The sequence below is a fragment of the Equus przewalskii genome, chromosome 9, assembly GCF_037783145.1.
Source record: "Equus przewalskii isolate Varuska chromosome 9, EquPr2, whole genome shotgun sequence".
Classification (NCBI taxonomy): domain Eukaryota; kingdom Metazoa; phylum Chordata; class Mammalia; order Perissodactyla; family Equidae; genus Equus; species Equus przewalskii.
In genome coordinates, this window is record NC_091839.1 from 3207533 (window position 1) to 3216246 (window position 8714).

At 51.7% G+C, this 8714-nt stretch overlaps 1 long non-coding RNA gene across 1 annotated transcript; it reads left to right on the forward strand.

Annotated features, from left to right (window-relative positions):
- The first annotated feature begins 6478 nt into the window (after positions 1-6478).
- LOC139073699 (uncharacterized) lies at positions 6479-7505 on the forward strand. The gene is made up of 2 exons (XR_011522682.1): positions 6479-6570; positions 7151-7505. It is a non-coding gene; the product is annotated as an uncharacterized lncRNA (long non-coding RNA).
- The last annotated feature ends 1209 nt before the right edge of the window (positions 7506-8714 follow it).

Here is an 8714-nt window from a genome sequence, read left to right on the forward strand (position 1 = left end):
ATTCATAGCAAATGGATGGGTTGATTTTTCTACCTGGGGCTGTGGAAAATGAGTTCCCAAGTAAACAAATCTCTGTTGTCACACGGAGGCAAGGTCCTTACTCTCTTCCCCTCATCAACAGGGAGCAAGGGCAGCCCTGCCCCTCCTTTCCTCCTGATGGAGCTTTCCCTAAGATTTCTCACTGCTCACAGATAATTGCAGTGAGAGACGGAGCCCACCAGGAAGCTCCCACAACAGGGGCTTTGTGAGGCTCTGCAGTCCCCTCACCCTCTTTGACTCAGAGCTCTCCCCCAGGAGGCACCTAGTCTTTGGGCTGCAAATGCACATTCTGGGGATCCTTGTTCCACAGGCCACCAACCCCGATCCCAGCAGCAGGGCCTGTGGTCTTTTTCCATTGCCTGGCAGCCCTCTTGCCTGCTCCCTCGTGTGCACCTGTCCCTGGTTTGGGGCTGAGAATATTGACAGCTGATCACTTCATGAAGACATCTCTTCCCTCCAGTGCCTTCCTCCATAAAACGCTGAGCCATGTTCTGGCACCTGGCAGAGGGCAGAGGCTTGACTGGATTTGAGGAAAGGAGCTGGGCTCCCATCTCCAGGGCTTCGTCCAGAGCTGCCCCCGTAGCCTGCCACACCCTCTCTCCTCTCAGTCTTCCTTCCTCATCCCATCTGCCCTGAACTGACGTGAAGGACTTTCTCTAGAAGGACCTTGACCAGATGCACCTCCTCGCCAGGCTGCTGTGCCTGCCTCTCTCCAATCCTCTCCTGGACCTGTCTCCTGGCCTTGGCTGAAATGTCTAGCTCTGAGCATCTCAGACACTCAGCCTGTTTCTCACTGTCTTCATCTAGGCAGGAAGTACCACCATGAGCTATTCAAAACAGACCCATTTTGAAGAATCAAAAAGAAAGTCCAAGTGGGGCTCACCCCACAAACTAGTGTTTGAGAAGCGTCTTGCTGTGAAGAGCTCAGTTCACGGCGCAGTGCTGGGTAGGCCTTCTCTGAAGCTACCAAAGGCCCAGAGTGGACCCTACATAACAGGGCATCACAGAGAGGCGGTGTGGGGGCTAGAGACGTCAGACTCTCTAAATTCATCCATCCCAGCCACCTCTTCCTTTATGCTTCGACACGCTTGTGCTACAGAGGAAATTGGCTCCACATGCACTGATTCTTTTAAACCCTAAGCAGCCACATGTTGTTTTCTGGACCTGTCTAATTATGTGTGAAACCCCAGAGTCGTCTGTAACATGGAGGGCACCCAGAAGAGCCCCGTCAGCATCGTTGCGGCAGACCACACCCTGCCAGAGCCAGCCACCGCCCTGGCACTGTGGGTGGGCGGGCAGACGGGATTGGGCCAGGACTTAGCGTTAGCATTGCCGTCTGACATGTGTGTCCTGCTGACAACTGGTCCGGAATGAGAAGGCCCATCACAGGCTGCTCTGACTTCTTCCAGACTTTGTTAATGAGAGCAATGTTGTTGTAAATGCCTGGGCTAAGAGTGTGAAGACCTGGTGTCCTCTCAGCTGTGAGATCTTGGGCAAGTCGCCCAATCTGCCTAATCTCAGCTTCCTCCTTCCTCAAATAGGGCGAAGGAGCCCTGCCTCCCCGACCTCAGAAGCGCGGTGAATGTGGATTATGGAGGGAGAAGACACACTTCCACCCATGCCTGTGAGGGTGGAAGCCCACGTGGTGCCTGGCGCTCCTGCCCCCAAGTCCTAGAGGTGGCCAGAGCCATGCTTGCTGGGGGAAGGGAGCCAGCAGCAGCATTCGTTCACTACTGCACAGTGTGCACACTGCTTTCACCCGCATTAGCCTGATTACTCTTTGTAACACCTGAGGGAAGACAGGTGTAATTTTGATTCCCCTGAGGAAGACCCCAAGTTTCACGGTGACTGTGCGATGTGCTCGAGACTTTGCAGCCCATGAAGTGAGAGGGCTGCCCCCAGAGCTGAGTGCGCACCCCCTGTTCTTTCCACTCCGCTATTGCGTTTCTCTGCTAGTTGGGACTGCCCAGTCCCACCCCAGAAATGGCCAGTGCTCAGCAGATGCTGGCGGTGGCACACCTGCCCCTCGGCGCATGGCTGCAGACCATGCTGGGGCCGGAGCTCTGTCCTCATCACCTCTGGGAAGCCATGAGCAGTGCACCTGAGGTTTTGAGATCAACTCAAATCTTAGCTTTAATGGAAGCAGGTGTCTGGTCTGGTGCTAGGGGTCCCCCAAACTGGCCCGGGGCCTGTGGGCGGACACACCCAGCCAGTCTGCAAACAACAGCAGGCTGATGTGAGCCAGGCCTTCATTGTAAGGGACACATATGACAGAAATCCAAGCCACTAACTGCAGAAATACAGATTTAAGCAAAAATTCATGAGCTCGAACAGACAAGGGGTAGGGGCATCAGGTCTGACTTGATTTGGGACTGAAATAAAGTCACCAGTCCTGACTCCCTTATCAAGTCCCTCATTGTCACAAAATGCCTGTTATGGCTTCCACCTCTGAGCCCTGGTTCACATCACGCAGGAAGAGCACCTGCTTCTCTCCCAGAAGCTCAAACACAGACCTCGTTGGTCCAGCTAAGTGGCCATCCGGAACCAATCACTGTGCCCTGGGGAAAGGGTGCTGGGGTGGTTGGCTTCAGCCCCGTCACATGCTCCATCTGTGGGCCGGGCCAGGCTGAGGGGGGATGATCAAACCCATTTGCTCCCACGGACTAAGAGTGAGGGAGGAACATTCCCCCAGCAACAGGAAGATGTGGTTATTAAAAGACAAGTAAATACAGGCAAAACATCCAGAAACCCCAATATCCACTAAGGCACAAGCGAACCCTCATTCTTTCCCTGACACAGGAGTTGGCAAACTTTTTCTGCAAAGGGCCAAATAGTAAATATTTTAGTCTTTGCGGGCCATAAGGTCTCTGTCGCAACTACTCAACTCTGCCATGGTGGTGCGAAATCAGCCAGACAATACGTAAACGGATGAGTGTGGCTGGGTTCCAAAAAAACTTTATTTAGGGACTCTGAAATTTGAATTTCATATAATTTTCACGTGTCACAAAATATTATCCTTCTTTTAGTTTTTCAGCCATTTAAAGATTTAAAAACCATTCTTCGCTCCCAGGCCCTAAGAAAACAGTGGAAGGCTGCATCTGGTTGGGGGAGGGGGTGGTTTACCAATCCTTGATCCTAAGAGAGTGCCATCAGGAGGTGAGAAACAGGATGAGGAGCTCTTATACCATCAGAGGGTACTCGGTCCAGTGAAACTGTGCATCCAGGGAACAGGAATAAGAAGGAGCTTGAAGAAATCATTGGAACAAAGTGAAATTCTCAGTTTGGTTAGCGATTTACCTATATCCTCTCCCATACTAATTTACAGAGAGAAGTCTATTAATCATTCCGGGAACAGCAAGGAAATCGCATTCTCAGCATAAACATAAATTATCAGCCTAAAACTCAAATTCCTTCAGAGGGATGGGACAAGCTAAAAGTTTTGAATAGCTCAGATAGAACAAATGGATGAGAGGAGATAATGCATCTTTTGAAATACAAACCTGAAAAAATGTTCTGCTCAATTACACTGACAAAAGATTTGGGACCCAGCAATATCCTCCGTGGAATTCCGCAGCTAAACAGAAACGCTAAACCACAGACTCGAGCTTAAGTGAGAGTAAGCTAGCGTAAGCCACGTTACACGCTCATCCCCTGGGAGTCTGCGTCTGCTCTGATGTTTACAAAATGCCTCTCTCCAGCTATAAGAAAGAGGTCCTAAGACCGCTGCTAAGACCCCCCCCACTCTTCCAAGCTTCCAAGCTCCCAAATGGAGCCCTAGGGTGCCTTGGAAAGAGAGTGGATCAAGAGAGGTCGTGAGGAGGCCTGAGGTGGTAAGGGGAGGAGCTTAGGTCCAAGCAGGCAAGGATGGGGAGAGAAGACACTGGAGAAGAAAAATGAGGGGTGACCAGGAAGAGAGAGAAATAGAGTGTGGTTGGAAGTCCCAGGTGTCACCCTGGGCACAGGCAAGAAGGACCATGGCCTTGCCCCATGTCACCCCCACCCCGCCCCAGTCTCAGCTCCCAGAGCTAGCACAGGCCTTCCCAGGCCCTGTGCAAGCTCTCACTGGCCCTGCCCAGCCAGGCTAGGAGTCCACAAAAGGACAGAGACCATCTCATGTGCTTCACCGTCTTCTGTAGCATAGCTGGCACACAGTAGGTGTTTCTTCGACACCCAGGAAGCAATTCCCTGATAAGGTGTGTGTTAAACCATCAGAGGAATAGAAAAGGGAGGCTAGACCTGGAAAACAAGCACTGCCACTGTCATAGGGCTCCAGAAGGCGGCTGGAGGTCCCACGTGATTTATTGGTCAGTGCCATGACAAGCATGAAAGGCTGACCCTTGGAATCTGTACCTCAGGTGTCATGGGAGGGAGACAGGTGGGCTAAAGGAAAAAAAGAAGAATAGGATTCTAGAGAAATGGAGGAACAGCCCTGCTCTGTGCAGCATCCAAGGGCAAAACGGGGACTTACAGATGTAAGTCGAGTGCAGCTGGTTTGAGCAGCAAGTAGGGTGTTTTCAAAGAGGCACAGTGTGCTGCAGTGCCAGGGGCTGCCATGTGGCGGATGCAGCATCCTGTCATTGGAGCTGCTTGTGCCCAGGTAGGAAAACCATCCCCAAGAATGTCATCTGCAAAATAGGTAAAGTTAAATGTGTAAGTTATTTTCAACTTTAGCCATTTTGCAATCTCCAGTGTGCCCAGCCCGCCCTAAGAGCTGAACTAAAACGGAGATGGAGCCAGGAGGCAGAGACAGATGTGTAGTATTGATGGCTGCCTGAGCTGGATTGGAAAACAAGGCTTGACCTTCAACCAGAATTGGACTGCCTAAGTCTCTCCCCAGCTGAAAGCCCGGACTTAGGGCCTATGTGCGGGAATCTGGGCGTTCAGGGCAGACAGGTACCCAACCAGCAGCAACGGCGGTAGCGGCCTGACTTACACTCCAGGGGCCCAGGGCCCAGCGACCCCAGGGACAGAGTTCTTCCTGCTTCGGGAAGGCAGGCTGGGCCACGCCTGAGTGTGCTGTCCCCAAGCTTGCAGGAGCAGAGAAGCATCCAAGTTGCAGAGACATCCCTCTAAGCACCCCAGGAGGGTAAGCAGATGCTGACTTCCCACACTGAGCACCAGGAACTCAGGGCAGGAGAAAGGTCACTTGCCCTCCTCCCAACAGGACCTTTAGGGGGAGCTCAGGTAGCCAGATACCCTCCTCCAGGGAGGCCACAATCCTTGAGGTTTACAGACTAGGCGCTAGCCTCTAGGTGCTGGTGCAGAGGACATATGATGAGCAGCTCTTTAGCCATCTGCTGGGGAAATACCAGGGTAAATTAAAACGAGAGCGGATTTGTGACTTCTGTCTTTTCCAAAAAGATAGTGTTGGCAGGTTTATGAGAAAACCATTCCCAAACACCTTGAATTTATAGGGCGCGCTTATTTCAAAAGCTCTTACATCTGTTAGCTCTTTGAAGCTCCTGGAGGCAGGTAGGGCAGGAAGGAGAGCTGGTGGGGGACGGAGCCACAGAGAGGCTGGGAGACCTGCCGAAGGCCCTGTGGGTCCCAGGGGAGATGTGGGAGCGGCACACAGCACCCCCACCCTTCGCCCGCGCTCAGGGGCTCCTCCTCCTCCTGGGGCTCTGGCCAAGGGCATATGTCATAAGGCTGGAAGCGAAGTGACCACTTGAGAGCTGGGTGGTCAAGTGTAAGTCTGCCCCGGGAGGGCCCCTTTCTCACACGCATGCAGCCCTGCACCCTTGTGCCCCACAAATTCACTCAGGTTTAGAGGGAAAGGAATAATGGCTCCTCAAACGGCAACAAACAGAGGCTGATTGACAAGGAGGCCCCTCATAATCAGTGCTGCAGTAAACTATCCTAATTATGGTGTCAATTGGTAACATTATAAAGGTTGAAGCTACATAATGAAAAAAAAGCACACACACAGGCAGAGCGAGTTCAGCAAACGTAATTACAGGGTGACATTATTGGCAAATAGTATTTTATGAGGTATTAAGAGAGATGTGGCATAAACACATTCCAAAACTAGCAGGCTCCCCAGGAGTGGGGGAACCCAGAACTGGTCAAAGACTCACCCCCAAACCCGTAATCTGGCTAGCTGAGCGCTTTGGGGGAGCCCCTGAGGTCTTGTTGGCATGTCCCAAAGGAGAAGATGCTTTCAGGGCGGGGAGCATGGCCCTCACGCTCTAATTCCTGGCATGCTGTACAGCATCCTGTTCCTGGCCTGGCCTGAGCACTTTAGTCCTTAGATCCTGAGATCTCACACTGTCCAAGCCAGAAGGCGCCAGCGACGCTATGTGGCTTTACATACAGTGAGTGTGATGGGAGAATGGAATCCTGTCCATTCACTATAGCACTGTTTACTGATGTTCAACAGTATTCACGGAACTCTGTGCCAGACACTGTTCTAGAAGCTCTGGCCAAGGTCTCTGCTGTCATTGTGTTCACATTCTGTGAGAGACTAAGCAAATCACTAAGGCCATGCCAGAGTCAAGGCGACACCAGGCGTTATGCAGAAGACTGAACGGGGTGAGGAGGGAGAGGTGGCTGGGGGCGGAGAGACGGTTGGGTGGGATTGTGCAGGAGGCCTTCTTGAGGAGGAAACGCACGAGCTCCTCTATAGCAGGAGAGGAAAAGTGCTTTTCCAAGGACGCCCAGCTCCCTAGCGGCAGAGAAAGCACACTTGCAGTCCAGGGCCTTCTATTGCATCAGGCCCCCAACCAGCATTTGGGTCAGAATGGGAAAAGAAGCTATCAACTCGAAGGTTCTGTGGGGACATTGTGTCTTGAGGGTTAAAGGGACATTCGAGATCCTGTGATTCAAGAATCGTGTGTCGTGTGCGTAATAAAGGAACAACCTCCCAGTTCCGGTCGTCTAATGCTATACAGCAGACAACTCCAAACTCAGCAGCAATTTATCATTTTCTTTCCCATTCCTAAGCATTGAATGGAGAGTTCTCACTCGCCGTGTCTTACGTGGTTACAGTCTGAGGATGGTTGGGACTGGAATCATCCAAAGGCTTCTTCGCTCACGTGAGTGGGGCCTGGGCGGGAAGGACTGGAAGAGCAGGAGCGAGTCAGGCCTCTCTTCTTGTGTCCTCCCTACACAGCTAGATTGTGCTTCGTGATGGCATGGTGGTCTCGGGATATGTGGACTTCTTCCACAGAGGCTGGCTTCCTCCAGAGTAAGCATCACGAAAGGCCCAGTGGGGAGCTACAAGGTTCTCAGGACCCACCAATGCAAGAACCAGAACATCTTTTCTGTTGGGATCTATTGATCAAGAACTCACCAAGGCCATGCCAGATTCAAGGGGAGAGAAATTAGACTCCAGCCTTCAATGGGAGGAGCAGCAAAGACTCTGCGGCCATCCTTAATCTACCATACCTCCTCTGGAAGGAAACACAGCCTCTCCTAAAGGCCTGCTCAGCCTCTTCACCACTTAATAAACATGCCATTCACGCTCAGATTGTCTCCACTTTCTCCAATTATCAAAAAATCAGTCCACGTTTATTGAGGGCCTACCATGTAAAGATGTGTTGTGCTTGGTACCATGTGCCGTACACCATACGCAATGGACAATGTACTGTGCCCTCCCTGCAGGAGTCTAGATAATGTGCTCCATACTTCCTCGTGATGGCTGAACTGATTTCTAAACTGAAATTGGACATGGGGGCCCAGTATAAAAAGCAAGTTAAGAGAGAATGATTCTGGGTAAGGTGAGAGCTCTGGGGCACCTCTGCTGAAGTCTGTGCTCAAGGAATCATGGCATGCATGCCATCATGGTAACAGAGAAAGGAAAACAGGGCATGAAATATCTCGTCTCCACATACGAAGCTTTCTTGATGAAAAGATATGGATCCAGCCTTATGGGAGAGCTAGTATATTAACGAGACTTTTTTCTGGTAAATCTATGTCAAATTGTCTTGAATGAAAAAGACATAGGCAAGAAAGTGCTGGGGTGTAGCTTCTTAGAGACAGGGCTGATCCAGGGGCTCAGTCAACTTCATACACTAACTAACATGTAATAAACTAGTTAACACAGGATTGGGTCTCTCCCTCTTCACCTGCACTGGTTTCACTCCTGGGAGCACTTTCTCTGTCCTCGGGAGGACAGAGTATCCACCAGCAGTTCCAGGCTCACTTCTACTGTTGTGCACTTTCCCCCGGTCATTTCCACTAAAGCCCGCTCTGGTTGGCCTCGCTCGAGTCCTGTGCTCAAACTCACACAATCTGAGCGGTCAGTGACTGTCCTGCTCTGACTGTCGAAGTTTAAGCCGTCATACACACGCTGGAGCCACAGGTGAGCTGGTGAGGTCATTTGTCCTGAGAGCAAAGGAAAGAGAATCAGGTTCTGCTGCTGAGAGAAGGCAGCCTGGAAGTCGGGCGAGCAAAACCACCCACCCAGAAAGGAAGGGACGGCAAAGAACAAAGTCAGGAGGCCAGGAGGCCAGGGCTAGAGAGGCCTCATGAGGGCTGTGTCTCCCCACAAGGTGAGAGCCGTGGTCAGCTCTCTTGATCCTGGCTGCTAATAAATGAACTTCTCTTAAAATGGTCCCTGTGTCCCCAGGAGGAGGCTCAAGGTCAGAGGTCAGGACCTTGCTTGGGACCCTGGAGCTCGCTCTGCCCTCAGCTCTGTGCCTGCCACCCAGGCCTCATGCACCAAGATGTCCTCT